This window comes from Mobula birostris, chromosome 3 (assembly GCF_030028105.1).
Source record: "Mobula birostris isolate sMobBir1 chromosome 3, sMobBir1.hap1, whole genome shotgun sequence".
NCBI classification, from domain to species: Eukaryota; Metazoa; Chordata; class Chondrichthyes; order Myliobatiformes; family Myliobatidae; genus Mobula; species Mobula birostris.
The window spans coordinates 138154386-138174761 of NC_092372.1; the positions used below are offsets into that span (position 1 = coordinate 138154386).

At 45.0% G+C, this 20376-nt stretch overlaps 1 long non-coding RNA gene across 1 annotated transcript in view; it reads left to right on the top strand.

Moving 5' to 3' along the window:
* The window catches only part of LOC140194715 (uncharacterized), a 214997-nt gene that overhangs the window by 35589 nt on the left and 159032 nt on the right, over positions 1-20376 (top strand). Inside the window, exon 2 of the long non-coding RNA XR_011885273.1 lies at positions 4514-4570. This is a non-coding gene — a long non-coding RNA (uncharacterized lncRNA). The remainder of the gene's footprint in view (positions 1-4513; positions 4571-20376) is intronic.

The following is a 20376-nucleotide window of genomic DNA, read 5'->3' on the forward strand; positions in this document are numbered from 1 at the left end:
AGGCTGAGGCATCTTAGTTAGCACACAATGTGGACAATTTTTGATATACCATGCCACATCCTCGTGTATGCCCACCCAAAAACATCGGCTTCTCAACAACTGCAGAGCATGTTCTATGCCTTGATGACCCATAGAGTCATGTACGTACTCAAACACTTTGCTCCTCAAGCTGATAGGTACCAGAAGCTGGTAACACTCCCCAAGCTTCTCATCCTCACCTACCCTATACAGTAACCTTTTACGCTCCCTGATACTGTCCCAGTGCTTTAACAGAGACGAAACAGGTTTAGGCAGAGTTTTACGCTCCTGGCCACTCAGCTTCCTTTTCTGATCCCATAAGTCTCTTGGGACACCTAACACAGGTTCTTGCTGCTGAAAAGTTTGCAAGTCCCCATTAGAATAACCTGGGATGGTTGGAGTGTTCCCTTGCATCGGACCACTTACATCACTAGTACCAGCTTCCCAGGCTCACATTTGCTTAACCAGCGGTAACCAGTGCCGGGTCAAGAGCAGTGCTGCGATTGATCAAACTACAGATCGCCACGGACCCATTGAACTCCGCATCCTCTGAGACAGGCTCAGGCTCCTCTGCAGATGGCTGCCTGGAGAGTGCATCGACCACAGTATTGCTCTGACCCGGACGATACTGGATATCGAAGTCAAACACTGCGTAGGCAAGTTGCCTACACTGGCTGACAATGTTCATGCCTACAGTACATGGGATAGGTGGTTCGGTGCTAACAGGATCCCTGACTACTAGAAAGCCACAGTTTGGTACCTTCATGCCCATTGCTTGAACCTCTAGCTCTAGATACCCAAGGTAAGGAATATCAAGACCGTTTGCAGCTGTTAGCCTAAGTCAGCCAGCAGTGGACAACATATCCTTGTCCTGTCCATTCAAGTGATCTTGAAAGAACTGCTCAGTCAGGGTGCTTGCCTGACAACCTGTGTCCAACAGACAACGGACAGCGACACCTGATATTTCAAGCTCAACAACTGGATATGTCCCTATAGCACGTTGCAGTAACTGGTCACGGGGTAGCTGTACATTATCTGTATCTATGAGGTTCCGCTGAATTGCCCGACTCCCAACTCCTTGAGGGTGGGTGGATGCAGGCTCCACTTCCCTTGCACCCCGCTTCTGTGGGCAATTCTTGGCCAAATGCCCTCTCTCCTGACACTTGAAACATATCAGTTGCCCAACTTCTGTGAAGCTAGGCTGTAAATTACGTCTGCTACTAGTAGCGCATGTAAAATCCCTCTGTACAGTGAGATCTTTCACTGCTTGAGTCAATTCACAAAGGGCTTTGCCCTGCTCTGCGACTACTTTAAGGACGTCATCTAGTGTGACAGACTCAGATTCCCGAGCCTTAAGAATCGAGCACTGTGCCTGGCCACTGCTGCACTTTGACTTTCCAGACCTTGTATTTCCCAGGGGCTCTTCTACGAGCCACAAACGAGCCTCCTCCCTCACTTCTATCATTGAGGACTCAGGGTGATCCCACACAAATCTGTGGAGCTCCCTTCTGAGGGAAGGATATCTGATCCCCTCTATAAATTGGTCTCTTAGCACCACCCTCTTATTGGTCACGGCATCAGGGGAGTGCTTCTGTAACAAGTTAAAAGCTTACATCTTCACCCTCACGCTGTTTGCAACTGTAGAAGCTATGCCACAGCTGGGATGCACTACGCTTGTCTCTAAAAGCTCCCCTGAGATATGTGAACAAGTCATCAGCCCCGGTCTTCCTCAGCATCACTGTGCATACGTGCTTCCTCTAAGGCTGCCCCCCTGAGCTGGGACATAACGAAGTCATGTCAAGCTTCCATAGGCTCTCGCATGCTACACCCCTTTCCATTCAGAATCTGCCCCAACTCTTCGACAGGTTGAATGTAACTCTACAAAGCTGAGCCCACTCACCAGACAGGTCCTGGGAGAAAGAGGACAGAATACATTCTTATCTGGTCAAGTTTTCGAATCTCTCAAAAGCAGAGGTGGAGGACTATGCCTCATAATCAATTCTTCTTGGTACACAAATATATCAGTGCTGTCCCAATGCTGCTCACCAGACCTGGAATATCTAGCAGTTAAGTGCCATCCTTTTTACCTACCACGGGAGTTCTCTGGGTCATTTTGGTAGCAGTTTACATTCCCCCTCAGGCCAATGTCAAGCAGACTTTAGATGATCTGAGCAATGGGATCAACATGCATGAAACAGCGGACCCTAATGCCTTCACCATAGTTTTGGAAGATTTTAACCAGACCAGTCTGAAAAAATGACTAAGGAACTACGATCAACAGATCACTTGCAATACCCAGAAGAAATGACACTCTGGACCATTGCTACACTGCCATTACAAATGCCTAGCATGGTATTCCACGTCCTCACTTCGGGAAGTCTGATTGCCTGGATGTACTTCTCCTTGAGTATTGCAGAGACTAAAGACTACAGCACCAGTAGTGAGGACCAAGAAGCTGTGGTCAAGGGAAGGAGAGGAGTGCCTACAGGACTGCTTTGAATCGATGGACTGGACTGTATTCAGTGATTCATCTTCAAACCTGGATGAGTATACTGCAGTTGTTATCAACTTCATTAAAACCTGTGTGGATGAATGTGTACCTACAAAGACTTACTGTACATTCCCAAATCAAAAGCCATGGATAAACCAGGAGCGACATGGGCTGCTGAAGGCCAGATCTGTGGCATTCAAGTCTGGTGACCCAAGCCTGTACCAGAAAACCAGGGATGATTTGTGGAGGGCTATTTCAAGGGCAAAGAGACAATTTCAAATGAGGTTGGAGGCAACATTGGATGCACGGCAACTCTGGCAGGGTTTGCAAGACATTACTTCCTACAAAGCAAAACCCAATACCATGAATGGCAATGATGTTTCACCACCAGATGAACTCAACACATACTATGCACGCTTTGAAAGGGTGAACACAACTACGGCTGTGAAGATCCCTGCTGAACCTGATGACCCTGTGATCTCTGTCTCACAGGCTGATGTTAGACTGTCTTTAAAGAGCGTGAACCTTCGCAAGGCAGAAGGTCCTGATGGAGTACCTGGTAAGACTCTGAGAACCTGTGCCAACCAACTAGCAGGAGTACTCAAGGACATTTTCAAGCTCTCACTGCTACGGGCAGAAGTTCTGGCTTCCTTCAAAAAAGCAACAATTATATTAGTGCCAAAGAAGAATAATGTGGGCTGCCTTAACGACTATCGCCCGGTAGCACTCATATCGACAGTGATGAAATGTTTTGAGAGGTTGGTCATGAGTAGACTGAACTCCTGCCTCAGCAAGGACCTGGACCCATTGCAATTTGCCTATCACCACACTAGGTCAACGCAGATGCAATCTCAATGGTTCTCCACATGGCTTTAGACAACACAAACACCTATGTCAGGATGTTATTCATTGACTATAGCTCAGCATTTAACACCATCATTCCCACAATCCTGACTGAGAGGTTGCAGAACCTGGGCCTCTGTACCTCCCTCTGCAATTGGATCCTTCACTTCATAACCGGAAGACCATAATCTATGCGAATTGATGATAACATATCCTGCTCGCTGACGATCAACACTGGGGCAGCTCAGGAGTGTGTGCTTAGCCCATTGCTCTACTCTCAATATACACATGACTGTATGGCTAGGCATAGCTGAAATACCATCTATAAATTTGCTGATGATGCAACCATTGTTGTTAGAACCTCAGGTGGTGACGAGAGGGCATACAGGAGTGAGATATGCCAACTGGTGGAGTGGTGCTGCAGCAACAACCTGGCACGCATCGTCAGTAAGACGAAAGAGCTGATTGTGGACTTTAGGAAAAGTAAGACGAAGGAACACATACCAATTCTCATAAAGGGATCAGGAGTGGAGTGAGTGAGCAGTTTCAAGTTCCTGGGTGTCAAGGTCTCTGAGGCTCTAACCTAGTCCCAACATATCGATGCAGTTATAAAGGAGGCAAGACAGTGGCTATACCTAATTATGAGTTTGAAGAGATTTGGTATGTCAACAAATACACTCAAAAACTTCTATAGTTGTATCCTGGAGAGCGTTCTGACAGGCTGTATCAGTGTCTGCTATGGGGGTGCTACTGCACAGGACCGAAAGAAGCTGCAGAGGGTTGTAAATCTAGTCAGCTCCATCTTGGGTACTAGCCTATGTACCCAAGACATCTTCAGGGAGCGGTGTCTCAGAAAGGCAGCGTCCATTGTTAAGGACCTCCAGCAGCCAGGACATGCCCCTTTCTCACTGTTACCATCAGATAGGAAGTACAGAAGCCGGAAGGCACACACTCAGCGATTCAGGAACAGCTTCTTCCCCTCTGCCACCCGATTCCTAAATGGACATTGAACCCTTGGGCACTACCTCACTTATTTGAATATACAGTATTTCTGGATTTTTTGCACATTTAAAAAGAATCTATTCAATATGTGTACAATGTAATTTATTTATTTATTTTTTATTATTTTTATTTTATTTATTATTATTTTTTCTCTTCTAGGTTATGAATTGCATTGAACTGCTGCTGCTAAGTTAAGGAATGTCATGTCACATGCCGGTAATAGTAAACCTAATTCTGATTCTGATTATGATGTCGCTCAAGATTGTGACTCAAACTGAAATTGTTTATTTTATGTTTGTAGGGATGGTTTGGGGGGCAGTGTGGGGAGTTGTTGGTCCAGTTAATGTTTAGGGACAGAGATGAGGGGAAGTTAAAGTTTAGAGTAGTTAATGAGCTTCCAAATTCCCAAATGTCAGCCTTACCTTTCTGTACAAAGTTGCAGCGGCTGATGATATGCTTATCCATTCCCTCACTCCCATCTTTTTTGATTTCGGTGAACTAAATAATAAAAAAAAATTCACAAATATAAATGGTGTAGGCTCAGATATCTATTGTTAGATATAACTAGATTACTTCAAGCACAATTGTATCATTACTCATGCCAAAATTGCCTTCTTTCCAGGATCATCATGAAAAGCAAAGATAATGCTACAGTCCTTCTTCAAATGTAATGATTATAGTGTTCTTCGAGCTGACCTGCTTCCCTGCTCTTATGTGAGCATGAGTATTTCCAAATAATCCCCATTTTCTAACTTGCTTTAAGTCCCATTTCCCTGTCAATTCTATGCCTGCTAGCCTGCATTATATCAAATCTGATGACATTTTGATTTTAAAATTGTCATCTTTGTTTTTTTTCTTTAAATTTATTACCTTGCCACTTGTGATGTCTGCAATTTCCCTGGTTCTATTGACTCGAAATTGAATTGAATAGCCCTTGCTTTTCTGATACAGCATAATTTCAAGCTAATATACTAGAAGTAGGTTATACCTGAAACCATTTCCAGATTAAATCACAAAAATCAGCAAAATCGGCCAGATTCTTTAGATTGTAAGTCAACCTTGTGACATTAAGTTGGTTTATATTTTGGGAATGTATAAGATAACATCTTCCTTCATGCAGTACTCTTCAGCAGCATCGCAGATCAGCTTGAACCTTTTTATCCTGGGGATGCCTTAAAGATCATGGCAGTAATCTTAGTATGCTGGTCTGCCAGAAATTTAAATCTGTTTAAATGCTCGCCTAAATTTTTACCTCTACATCTTCTCTATCTCCCTGATTTTCTTAAATCTCCAGTGAAGTATTTCAGGATATGAAACCTATGGCAGTTGATTGTTGAAACTGAAGTATCACCGTTTCATCAAAATGGGTATGGAATGAATGAGGAAAGCCTTAGCTTGTCTCAGTCATCGGTCATATTCATCCTTCGTGGACCCCCAGATGATGATGTCATCTGTCATGGTCTTATCACAAGGTAAGCTCTCAAGGATCATGTGGATGGTTTTATGGTAGACTTCTGGTGCAGAAAGAATCCCATACGATAGTTGAAGAGAGTGATATCTTCCCTGTAGTGTGCTAAAAGTACAGTCTTGATCTTGCCTCATCAAGCTTCAACTGCCAAAACCCAGAGGAGCTTGCTACACCACTTGGCACCTACAAACTGGGACATGATCTCTTCCTGTGTTGGCAACATAAAATACTCTCTTGACAGTTTTATTGAGATCTCTTGAGACTGGACATATCTGCAATGTTTTGTTTTCCTTTTGCACAATGACCAGTGACCTCACCCAATCAGTCAGTTCTTCAATTTTCTGAATGACACTTATCCATTCCACTTGTGCTACCTCTTGTTTAAGATTGTCTCTCAGTGCAAACACAACTTTCCTGTATGCATGGATAACAGGAGACACTGTCTCATCTATATTAATTTTGTGTACTCCATGTAAGCATCCAAGCCCCTCAAAGACATTTGTGTACTCTTCCAGCAGAGTTGGGTGGACCCCTTTGGTCTATGAAGCCTCTACAAAAATTTTTTCACCAGGTTAAGCTTTTCACTTGCACTCAGACCTAATACTAGCTGTACTCTCTTTTCTATAACCTGTATCTGTGTGTGCCTTTTGGTGAACCTCCTTGTCTTGAAGGTCACTGTGTAGCCCCCTTTCACTGGAATGTTCTCTCCAGTATAGCACTTTCAAATTCACTGGGTAAATCTTGCTCTTTACTGTGAGAGTCTTATTATCATCCATAAATAACAGTCACCTGGGCTCTGGTATCAAGCTTGAATGGAATTAGTGTGTCATTCACAGTCACTGGAACAATACATTCTATTCTACCAGCGCTAGCAATCTGTAGATAATCCACAAACACTTCCTTCATTTCCTCATCAACTGTGTGCAACTTTCTCTTGGTAGCCTCAATTTTGCAGCATCTTGCAAAATGGTTCTTCTTCCCACAACTATTGCAGGAATTTTCATAAGTAGAACATGTCTTCGGAATGTGTCTACCTCCACACATTCTGCACTTGCTGCTTGTGCCTTCCTTTTTGCTTTGCCCTTTCTTTGAGGAATGCCTTGTGCTCTGCCACTCTATTTTCACAGTATGCACGGTTGCGTCTGCCCTGTGCAGTTCCTTAACTTGCACTTGTGTGGTCTCTGCTGCCCTACACATATTCACATATTCACATAATTTCCAGCATCAAATTTTTTTCATGCAGCAGTTCTTCTCTAAGTCCGTCATCTAAAATTCTGCAAATTATTCTGTCTCTAACTAGTAAGTTTCTCAAATCTCCAAATTCACGGGGCCAAATCAGTGTGTGAAGCTCAGCTACATATTGGTCGAAGCTAACATTTTGTTTCTAGTCACAGGGAAAGAACTTATTTCTCTCAAACATGATGTTTTTATTTGGGACAAAATACTCCTTTGATGTTATAGGTGGGGCATTGACAGCAGACCCAAATGCAAGACACAGACACTGAAGTACTAGGAACAGGACAAGGTTTACCAAGAAAGCAAGGGGAGTCAGGAAGAAATGACGCTGGACATGGGCACAGGCCTTGGACGAAACAAGGACACCGGGCCTGGGCTAGGACTAAGACTAGGAAAGTGGGACCAGGACAAGGGACTTGGAACTAGGAGCCTGGGTTAGGACTCTGAGCCAGAGATTGGACAGGGACCCGGAACCTGGGTCTTGACTCAGGCTCGGACCCCAGATATAGGCGAGGACAAGACGTGGCTACAGGATTGGACGTGGTTAGGCCACAGGACTAGATGTGGCTATAGGACTGGATGTGGAACCCCTGCACAGGACATGGCACTTGGACAGGACGAGAACACAAAGCCTTGACTTGGACAGGGCGAGGTTCTAGGACTTGGCTTGGATTAGATGAGGTACTTGGACATGGCTTAGACTAGACGAGGTACTTGGACGTGGCATGGACTAGACAAGGTTTTTGGAAGTGACTTGGACTAGACGAGGTACTTGGACGTGGCATGGACTAGACAAGGTTCTTGGACGTGGCATGGACTAGACAAGGTTCTTGAACGTGGCATGGACTAGACAAGGTTTTTGGAAGTGGCTTGGACTAGACGAGGTACTTGGATGTGGCATGGACTACACAAGGTTCTTGGACGTGGCATGGACTAGACAAGGTTCTTAGACGTGGCATGGACTAGACAAGGTTTTTGGATGTGGCTTGGACTAGATGAGGTTCTAGGATGTGGCTTGGACTAGGGACTCCTGGACTGGACGAGAGACTCCTGGACTGAACGAGGGAACTCCAGCACCGGGCTGGGCGAGGTACATCAGGCCAGGACTTGGCTGTTGGACTAGGCTAGGCTGGGCTCTTGGACTGGGCTCGGTTAGGCCCTTGGGTACTGAGCTGGGACTCTTTCTTGGAGCGCAGGGCCTGGAGTCTTCTAGGACACAGGGCCAGGACCCTTTCTTGGATGCAGGGCCGAGTCACTTTCTAGGACACAGGGCCGGGATGACTGCTGAGGATACTTGCCCGAGGTTAACTGCCAGGGATTCAGAAGGGAGGAGGGAGGGGGCGAGAGAGACAGAACAGTCCAGCACGGAATCCTTGGTTTGCAAAGGTATTTATGTGTCAGCCCAAAACGAGAATTAGGTGTCTCAATTAAGGCACCCAGTGGAACAAGGGAAAACAGGAAAACCCCGAATAAGGAATCAACGGACTGGACTGTGAACTGGAATGTAGACTTTACAGACTGGACCATGACATGGAGTTTTTCAGCAGAATGTCTGATGAAACAGCTGTCTCATGAATTTGTAGATGTCCAAAGCATCTTCACCAATTGCATGCAGAAAAATAGAAGCTTTCAATTTTTCATCAGTCCCTCCCATTTCGCTAGCCGCTGGATAGGAACTCTCCATAGGGGCAGGAGGACTTGGCTTATCCAGACGGGAACTCCTGACCTCTCACCCAAATTTCTTGGTGTATCTGGTGAACTTTGGGAACGACGTGCTCTCCTGCCTCACTGGCCTGCTTCTCTCCGTCGTAACTAGCTTCTCTTTCTCAAATACTCACAGTATTCATTTACTCTCCATGTGTTTGCCTCACACACACTTCTGACACCATGTTATGTTTATTCTTAATAAAGGCAAACTTGGCATGAGTTTACGCTAGAACATTTTATGACTGAACTGCTGTTCAACCTGAAAGAGTGCCACTCCCTATCCATCATTGCTTCTGGTTCTGGGTGAACCGCATGCATTGCCCACAGGGAACAGAAATTCTTTATTATGCACACATTGTTATGCCTGAAAAGGTGCACTATTTACCGAGGAAGCGTGGGAAAAGAGCTGGGCTGTTGGTCAGATTGAAGCTGAGGGGCTTCAGCGTCCCTATGCTCACCATCCTACTAGCTAATGTGCAAGCCATAGAGAACAAGGTGGATGATCTTAAAGGGAGACTCACCTACTGCAGGGAGATGCAGAACAGCTGTGTACTCTGTTTCACTGAGACCTGGCTCTCCCCTGGCACCCCCAACTGTGCCACCTGACCGGTGAGATTTTCAATCCATCGGATGGACCACACGGCGTCTTCGGGCAAGATGAGGGGAGGCGGTGTCTGCCTATTGATCAACACTGCATGGTGCTCGGACACAGTGGTACTGCAAGCTCCTGCAGCCCGGACCTGGAACACCTGTCAGTGAAGTGTCGTCCCTAATATCTGCCACGGGAATTCACCTCGGTCATACTAACAGCGGTCTACATTCCCCCCCAGGTGGACGTAGAGTGTGCTCTGAACATACTGTATGCCAACATCAGTGAAATTGAGACCAGGTATCCGGAGGCTTTGCTCATTACAGCTGGGGACTTTAACCAGGCCAACCTCAGAAAGGTGCTGCCGAAGTTATACCAACATGTCTCCTGCCCCACTAGAGGCCCGAATATACTTGACCACTGCTATACAGCAGTCAAGAATGCGTACCGTTCCATCCCACGACCGCACTTTGGAAAATCGGACCATCAGGCCGTACTCCTCCTCTCGGCTTACAAACAGAAACTGAAGCAGGAGGTCATGGTGTCAAAAGTGCTGTCGCGTTGGACGGAGGAAACAGATGAGGTCCTCCGTGACTGCTTTGAATTAGTGGACTGGTTAGTATTCAAGGACTCGGCAGCTAACCTTGATGAGTATGCCTCAGCTGTCACGGACTTTATTTGGAAATGCACAGAGACTGTGTGTCTCACAAGACGATTCAGGTATTCCCTAAGCAGAAACCTTGGATGAATTATGTGGTCAAGCCCCTTTTGAAGGCTAGAGCTGCAGATTTTAGTTCCGGGGATACCAGTCGCAACATGGAATCCAAGCGTGAACTCTGGAAAGCCATTAAGGGTGCCAAGGGGCAATGTCGAGCCAAGTTGGAAGCCCAGGCTAACCAGAGGTATGCCTGTAGACTATGTCAGGGTCTAAATGAGATCACTGGGTGCAAAGAAGAAGCTGGGGATATCAATAACTGTGGCGCTTCTCTTCCTGATGAACTTAACGTATTCTACGCAAGATTCGAACAGAAGAGGAGCGTCCTGCTCCCTCCAGACGAACTGGACCTGGTGGCATCGAGATTCATCGTCACCGAGAAGGACGTTAGAAGGGTCTTCCTGAAGATAAATCCAAAGAAGGTGACGGGCCCAGATAGCGTCCCGGGACAGGTTCTCCGGGCCTGTGCAAGGGAGCTAGCTGGAGTGCAGACATCTTCAACTGCTCCTTGCTTCAGTCTATGATCCCCTTGTGTTTTAAGAAAGCAATGATAATCCCAGTGCCAAAGAAGAGCAAGGCGGCATGCCTGAATGACTATCGACCTGTGGCTCTGACATCAATTGCTATGAAGTGCTTCGAGCGATTGGTTATGGCACACATCAACCACAGTAGGTCGACCTCGACGCTTTCCAATTCGCGTACCGGAGCAACAGGTCAACGGCAGATGCCATCTCTCTGGCCCTACATTCCTCCTTAAAACACCTGGAGAATAAAGACGCACATGTAGGGCTCCTTTTCATTGACTATAGCTCTGCCTTTAATACCATCATTCCAAATAAACTGATTCCTAAGCTCCGGAACCTGGTCCTTAGCACTTAGATCTGCAGCTAGATCTTCAACTTCCTCACAGACAGGACTCAAGCTGTAAAAGTAGGGGACAGGCTCTCCTCTACAATCACTCTGAGCACCGGTGCCCCACATGGCTGTGTACTTAGCCCCCTGCTGTACTCACTGTACACCCATGATTGTGTAGCCAAGTTTCCATCAAACTCAATATATAAGTTTGCTGATGACACAACAATTGTAGGCCGTATCTCGGGTAATGATGAATTTGAGTACAGAGAGGAAATTAAGAACCTGGTGGCATGGTGCGAAGACAATAACCTATCCCTCAACGTCGGCAAGACGACGGAATTGGTTGTTGACTTCAGAAGGAGTAGCGGACCGCATGGCCCAATTTACATTGGTGGTGTGCAAGTGTAACAGGTCAAAAGCTTTAAGTTCCTCGGGGTCAATATCACAAATGACCTGACTTGGTCCAACCAAGCAGAGTCCACTGCCAATCTTCTGTCCTTGAACTCATTTTACACTGCACGCTGTTGGAGCAGTGCTGCCAGGATAATAATGGACGCGACCCACCCAGCCAAGACATTTTTCGTCCCTCTTCCCTCCGGGAGAAGGCTCAGGAGCTTGAAGACTCGTACAGCCAGATTTGGGAACAACTTCTTTCCAACTGTGATAAGACTGCTGAACAGATCCTGACCCGGATCTGGGCCGTACCCTTCAAATATCCGGACCTGCCTCTTGGTTTTTTTGCACTGCCTTACTTTCCCCTTTCCCTTTTCTACTTATGACTTACAATGTAAATTTTTAATATATACTATCGATTTGTAACCCAGGGAGCACGAAACACAGAACCAAATATTGCTGTGATGATTGTACTCTCTAGTATCAATTGTTTGGCGACAATAAAGTACATAATAACACACATACTATCTTTTTCTTTTTTTAAAGTGTAGGTTTGTGGGCTACTGATGAACTATTGACTGATTTCTGGAGTATATGTTGTAAACACAATGCAACCATGTTGTACAAGGGATGGAAGAAGCAAATCTTTAAGGGAGTGATGGAGAGCCAATTAAGTAGAATGTTTTATCCTTGATAGTACTGAACATCATAGTCATAGTCATAGTCATACTTTATTGATCCCGAGGGAAATTGGTTTTCATTACAGTTGCACCATAAATAATTAAATAGTAATATGTAAATTATGCCAGGAAATAAGTCCAGGGCCCTCCAAGGGAGGAGTTGTAAAGTTTGATGGCCACAGGCAGGAATGACTTCCTATGATGCTCTGTGTTGCATCTCGGTGGAATGAGTCTCTGGCTGAATGTACTCCTGTGCCCACCCAGTACATTATGTAGTGGATGGGAGACATTGTCCAAGATGGCATGCAACTTGGACAGCATCCTCTTTTCAGACACCACCGTCAGAGAGTCCAGTTCCATCCCCACAACATCACTGGCCTTACAAATGAATTTGTTGATTCTGTTGGTGTCTTCTACCCTCAGCCTGCTGCCCCAGCACACAACAGCAAACATGATAGCACTGGCCACCGCAGACTCGTAGAACATCCTCAGCATCGTCTGGCAGATGTTAAAGGACCTCAGTCTCTTGAGGAAATAAAGACGGCTCTGACCCTTCTTGTAGACAGCCTCAGTGTTCTTTAACCAGTCCAGTTTATTGTCAATTTGTATCCTTAGGTATTTGTAATCCTCCACCATGTCCGCACTGACCCCCTGGATGGAAACAGGGGTCACCGGTACCTTAGCTCTCCTCAGGTCTACCACCAGCTCCTTAGTCTTTTTCACATTAAGCTGCAGATAATTCTGCTCACACCATGTGACAAAGTTTCCTACCATAGCCCTGTACTCAGCCTCATCTCCCTTGCTGACGCATCCAACTATGGCTGAGTCATTAGAAAACTTCTGAAGATGACAAGACTCTGTGCAGTAGTTGAAGTCCGAGGTGTAAATGGTGAAGAGAAAGGGAGACAAGACAGTCCCCTGTGGAGCCCCAGTGCTGCTGATCACTCTGTTGGACACACAGTATTGCAAGCACACGTACTGTGGTCTGCCAGTCAGGTAATCAATAATCCATGACACCAGGAAAAAACCCACCTGCATCGTTGTCAGCTTCTCCCCCAACAGAGCAGGGCGGATGGTGTTGAACGCACTGGAGAAGTCAAAAAACATGACCCTCACAGTGCTTGCTGGCTTGTCCAGGTGGGTGTAGACACGGTTCAGCGGGTAGACGATGGCATCCTCAACTCCTAGTCGGGGCTGGTAGGCGAACTGGAGGGGATCTAAGTGGGGCCTAAACATAGGCCAGAGCAGCTCCAGAACAAGCCATTGTTCTTGACTGCCTCTTGACTGCCATTACAGCTGATGTCATGCAGGTACGTCTCTGACTTACTGTTGATAAGACATTGCCAAGACAAGTGACAAGTCAATTGCAACAGGATAGTCAACATCCAATCTGTTTTTGTTGTCATGAAATTTATGCAGTTGGTCTTGTTAACCTTTTGTTAAGTTCTGGTCTTCTAGTGATCCACTATAGGCTTAATCTGTTCAATCTTTCAGGAATTGGCAGTGGGTGATACTGTTGATGCTTTAAAAGCTAGTTGTCAATGTGAGAATACATTCTTTTGTCCATTGTGCTCTGTGTGTTTCTTGCAGGTTGCATTCAATATGTTAGTTTGTCTGTAATAAACATGCAGTTTATTTTCCCTCTGGAAAATCCAGGCAATTCTGGATAATATTTTTTACTCTCTGCATGCTACCCTGGATGAACAGAGGAGTACTTTCAGTACCAGACTACGACAGCTGTGCTGCTCCAAAGAGCGCAGCATGAGGTCATTTTCACCCTTGGCCATTAGGTTCTATAGCTGGGGAAGTGATGACCCCCTCCTGTTGGACTGTTATTAACCACCATTTACCAGAGCTTTGTTTCAGCTTGGTTTATCTCTGTTTACTACACCCTGCTATCACAGACACCATGTGAAATACTACCATCACTTCTTATCTGGATGGTGTGAATGTGCACCTATTATTTTATAATATTGCAGGAATGCTTGCACTACGATCTTATCAGTGTGAACTTGTAAATCTTGTAATCCTTGACCTGGAAGTCTTGTACATTTTATTTACAAGGTAACTTATTTTTTATTTCCTCTTCTAATATTTGTATATCTGTGCATTTTGACACTGCAATTTCCTTTGGGATCAAAAAATTATCTATCTAGTTATCTTGGGCAAGTTTTTTTTTTAACTACAGGCCCTGTGAGATCTTGCAATGTTGAGAGCTTCAAGGAATGATAACTCATAATCATCTATTATCATGCCCCCCCACTCCCCCCGTGGTGAATCCACCTCATGGGACTGGATCCAATCAATAATAATAATGAGTTTTTTAACATTGGTGGGTCTGAATTAACAAATCTTGCGGCATGCAGATCTTTAGTGAGAAATTCTTCATTAATTATTCAGTTTTGCCTTGATATCAAATGATCGTATGATTTTATACTTTTTGCATTTCATTGTGGTTTGGTACAATAGAGTAGCTTACCAAGCCATTTCTGAGGCTGGTATGAGTCATTGCTGACATTATACAGTATTTTAATTCTACATCAGGAGGTGACAGATTAAATGTACCTGTCATGTGATATAGGAGTGGGGAATTGTCAGCTGCTATCACTTGCTCTTTCAAATGCTATGGAATCCTTATTCATGTCATAGGAGTTGATGCAGAATCACTATGTTTTCATACATTGTTTAATGAAGCTTTGTGTGCCTCATTTAAATAACTTCTGAAATAGTTACACAGATTTGAATGTATTAAAATAAATTATTTATTAAAGTAAGCAAATAGCACAGAACAGAGAACTATATTTACTCGTTCGTTCTGCTGCTTCCTTTGCAGCAAGCAGATGGTGCAATTGACTTCTAGCAATGGTGTGATTAAATCTCAGATTTGCAACTCTATGGCTGTTAAAATCAGTTCATTTCTAATGAATTTACTCATAAAATTTCAATAATGGCTATTTTCCCAAGCTGTAGAAAATATTAATTACAGTTCTATTATTCAAAACACCTCCTCCATAGAATTGGTTCCTGTTGCCGTTGCTCCTGGATGAATTGCTCAGGCCTGAATTGTGCTTGGCCTATACAGGTGTCCTCCGCTTTTCGAACGTTCGCTTTACAACTCCTCGCTGTTATGAAAGACCTACATTAGTTACCTGTTTTCGCTAACAGAAGGTGTTTTCACTGTTATGAAAAAAGGCAGTGCGCGCCCCGAGCAGCTAAGCTCTTCCCCCAGAACTGCATTCTAGCCGGCATTGCTTAAACACGTGCCTGTGAGCATCTGTGCTTTATGTCGATTTATTTTCAGCATCCATTTGCAAGATGAGTTCTAAGGTATCGGAAAAGCCTAAAAGAGCTCATAAGGGTGTTAAACTTAGCGTAAAACTAGACATACTTAAGCATTTCAATCGTGGTGAACGAAGTAAGGACAAAGTGATTTTGGCTTGTGGAAGATGACGAAGATGATGTTGAAGAGGTTTTGGCATCCCATGACCAAGAACTGATAGATGAAGAGCTGATGCAATTGGAAGAGGAAAGGATAACCATCGAAACCGAATGCAGTAGCGAACGGACCGAAAGTGAGGTTGTCCAGGAACTAAACATGAAGCAACTGTGTGAGATTTTCACTGCAATGATTGCAGAAAAGTACGACTTTAATTTTGAAAGGGTACTTAGGTTTAGGGTATATTTGCAGGATGGTTTGAGTGCTTACAAAGAACTATATGATAGAACAATGTGTGAGGCTAGGCAGTTCAACTATACTGTGGTTTTTCAAGCCTTCCACATCAGCCACAGCAGATGATGAACCTCAACTTTCGACATCGAGGCAGGCAGAGATAGAAGAAGATGACCTGCCTGCCCTGAAGGAAACAGACGACGATGAGATGACACCTCAGTGTCCCACCACCCCAGTGGTCCCAAACCCTGGGCCGCAGACAGATACAATGCTGTGAAGCATGCAGTGCTGCAGCGGTAGCCGGGACGCACCCAGCACATCTTTAAGAAAAAAAGCCAAAATAAACGAGCTAATTAATTAGGTCCTGCCCGGCACATAAATGTCGGCCCAGATGAGAGGCAACACAATTGGCAATTGCCTCTGATCTGGGCCGACATTTACATGCCAGGTGGCACCTAATTAATTAGCTTGTTTATTTTGGCTTTTTTCTTAAAGATGTGCTGGGTGCGTCCCAGCTACCGCTGCATTCTCCGCGTATTGGTATCAGTTCGCTGCCCGGAGGTTGGGGACCACTGCACCACCCCAGCCTCCAACGACTCAGCCTAACACACCATCATCAGTGTGCTCGGCGCTGTCTTCTCGATTCCGGTAAGTACTGTACATACATTATTTCCACTTTATATAGGCTGTGTATTTTTACATGTTATTTGGTATGATTTGGCAGCTTCATAGCTTAAAGCTTACTGGAGAGCGCTTGCACCGTGTTTCTGCCGACAGCACTTATGTGAGATTTTCACTACGGAGAACAGTGTGGCAATGATTGTAGAAAAGTATTTCTACTTTATACAGGCTTTGTATTTATCATATCATTCCTGCTTTTACTATATGTTACTGTTATTTTAGGTTTCATGTGTTATTTGGCATGATTTGGTAGGTTATTTTTGGGTCTGGGAATTCTCACAAATTTTTCCCATATAAGTAAACGGTAATTGCTTCTTCACTTTATGACATTCCGGCTTACGAACCATTTCATAGGAATGCTCTACCTTCGGATGGCGGGGGAAACCCGTACTTCAATTATATCCCACTTAGCTCAATGACTGCCCTTAGCTTTTATAATAGCTAATCCCCAAATGTCCTCTATTGACCTCACCAAGGCATTTGACTTGGTCTGCAGAGACAGGCTCTTTCTTCAAGGTAGGCTGACCTCTAAGACTGCAGAGCATAATCGAATCCTTCCAGAACATCATGAAGAGGATTGTGCAGTACAATTCCGGCTCTTCAGCGGCACAGTAGCATAGCGTTCAGCGCGATGCAATGATAGCTCAGGGCTTTGGAGTTTGGCGTTAATTCCCGGCATACTCTGTAAGAGTCTGTAAGTTGTCCACATGAAATGCCAATGGGTTTTCTCCGGGTGCTCCAGTTTCCTCCCGCAGTTCAAAAATGGTTAATTGGTCATTGTAAACTGTCCCGTGATTCCGTTGGGGTTATATCGGGGGTTGTAGGGGGTTGCTGGACAGCATAGCTCAGAGGACTGGAAGGACCTATTCCACACTCTATGCCTAAATAAATAAGCGGCAGCAACAAGCAAGGCTGTGCCCTCGCCCCATCACTCTTTGGAACCTATGCCCACCTGAGGCACGCATCTTGCTTTGCAACAGAGGGGATCTGTCTCCACACTTGATCAGATGGTAGGTTTTTTAACCTCACCCAGCTAAGAGTCAAAACCAAAGTGTGTAAAACTATGATCAGACACCTGCTGTTTGCTGATTACATCAGCAGTCACAACCCACAATCTGCAGAACCTCCAGAACTTGATGGATCGCTTCTCCCTGGCCTGCACGGAATTTGGTCTGATCCGCCTGAAAAAGATAAATGTCTTGGGACAAGATGAGGAGGCATCATCAGTCAACACGGTTGATAACTATGAAATGGATGTTCATCAATTCGCTTGCAGTACCTGGGATCCATCATCAGTGACAACCTCTCCTTGGAAAGAGAAATTGACAAGCGCATTGAGAAGGCTGCAACAACTCTTGGGAGCACTCCAAAATCTCAGTCAAAACAAAGATGACAGTGCACAATACTTGTCACCAGCACACTGGCATACAGCAGTGAGAACTGGACAATCTGCGTTAAACAGAAGAGAAGGCTCAACACCTTCCATTTAAGGTGCTTTTGTTACATCTTGGGCATCTTCTGGAGAGACAGAGTGCCCAATGCCGAGGTTTTCTCTCATGCCGGCCTCCCTGGCATGTACACCCTGCTCAAGTAGCATGGGCTGTGCTGGCTGGGCCACATTTGCTGCAGGCAGGATGCCCTCATACCAAAAGACACCCTTCACGGTGGGCTGGTTTCAGGTAAGAAAACCACTGGCAGCTCATGAATGTACTACAAGATGTCTGCAGGTGGGACATGAAGGCTCTGAACATCAATGTGGAGTCCTGGGAGGAAGTTTCGGCTGACAGCACCAGGCGGAGAAGCACACTGAAGCAGGACCTTGCGTCGGGTGAAGAAAAGTTTCTAAAAGCGGCAGAAGACAAATGGGTCCATAGAAAGGAACACTGCAGCTCCAACAGAGCTGAGACCACTTGTATTGTAGATGTGACCTTTGTAACAAAGACTGTCACACTCTCATTGGTTTCACCAGCTCCAGAAGGCACGGCATCAACAAACTAGACAGCGAGGACGCAATATCCATAGTTGCCCTTGGCCTAAGGAGGGAACCTAGGAGGCAGCCCAAATTGCCACGTACTGCCAAACGTCTTCTCAACTGCTCACAACAAATTAGGTTTATTCCCTGAAATGGCTGAGTAGTCTAGTCAATTAGTGTTTTTGTTTTTGGTAATGTGGGTGTCACTAGTAAGGCCAGCATATATTAGTTGTCTTTAATTGCCCTTGAACCGCCATTTCGAACCAAAGCAGTCCACAGAGTCATACAGGATGCGGAAAGAATAAAATGTGACCTGTGTACGTCCTGATTGAGGGTCTCAGCCCAAAGGTGTTGGATATTTATTCCCCCCGCCCCCAATAGTTGCTTCCTGACTTGTTGATTTTCCCCGGCATTTTGTGTGTTCTTCTGTGTCCGCTGGTTTCCTCCCACATGATGCCGCTAGCTACATTAACTGTAAATTACCACCAATGTCTAGGAGAGGGGTGGAATTTGGAGGTTGGCAATATGGGGAGAATAAACCGAGTTTAGTGTGAATGGATGGTTGGAATGAGCTTGGTGGGTAAAAGATCCTGTTTCTGTGCTGTATTGCTCTATATTTCTATAACTTGCTATCAGTAGTGAGCTTTTCTTTCTCTCAGTGCATCACAACTTTTTGGAACTTCCTCAGTGGGCAGTGGGAACAATATCTTGGAGTATTTTTGTGACATGTGAGACCATTAGAAGTAGATTCAGGAGTAAGTCACTCAGCTTTTCAAGCCTGTGAGAACAATTTAATTGGATTATGACTGATCTGGCATTCCTTAAATCCACTTGCCAGTTTCCTCCCACCCCCTCATAATCCTTCATTATTTTCCTGGTTAGAAATATCTCCTAGACTGAGATATACCCAGAGTAAGATACTGAGGAGAAAGAGTCCCCTCAGTGATTACCCTGTTTTATACCTTAAGAAGTTGAATGTTTCAATTGGATTGTCTCCCATTCTTCTAAACTCCAGCAAGTGGAATCCCAAATCAAAAAAGAAACTGGTAGAAACACTCAGGCAGCATCTATGGAAAGAGAAAAGAGTTAATATTTTGAGTCAAAGTGTAGAATTTCAGCTTAATCCTACTTTATTGAATTATTCCTCCATGCCTGGGTTCAACCAATGAACCAAGGCTCTGCGACCCCTCCGATGAAAGCGCATCTTTCCTTAACGGAAATACAAATTGCTCTCAGTACTTTGGATGTGGTGTCATAGTCACAGTAAGATTTTTCTACTACTAGCCTCTTGAAGTAAAGTTTAATATTCCAGTGGTCTATCCTATTACCTGCTGAAGTTCTGTGAAACTTTGTTTTTTATACATTAGGACCCATCAGCTCATTTTTGCTACAGTTGTCTGCAGATTCTCTTCAATTTAATGATCAGTTAATTGTCTTTCCTTGCAATATGAAAAAACTTTGTATATTTCCACATTGTACTCAGTCTGCGAACATTTTGTCCACTTGTATAACACATCAATAACTCTTAGAGAAACTCTGTTTATCCTCCATATACTCGGTTGTGGACAACAGATGGAATGGAGACTGGCTAACCCCTATTGACATCGATGGATTTGAGGTTAAGGGAGTGAACAGCCTTAAGTTCCTCGGCATACACATCACCCAGGACCTCATGTGGTCTGTTCAACAGTGACTCCTTCACCTCAGACGGCTGAAGAAGTTTGGCATGAGACCCCAAATCCTAAGGACTCTCTAGAGGGGCACAAATGAGTGCATCCTGACAGACTACATCACAGGCTGGAATGGAAACTGTACTTCCCTTAAACGCAGGACCTTGCAGAGAGTGGTGCGGATAGCTCAGCGCATCTGCAGATGTGAACTTCGCAGTAAATAGGACACTTACAAGGACAGGTGTGTAAAAAGGGCCTGAAGGATCACTGAGGACCGGGTCACCCCAACCACAAGCTTTTCCAGCTGCTACCATCCAGGAAACAGTACTGCAGCATAAAAGCCAGGACCAACAAGCTCTGGAACAGCTTCTTCCACCACGCCATCA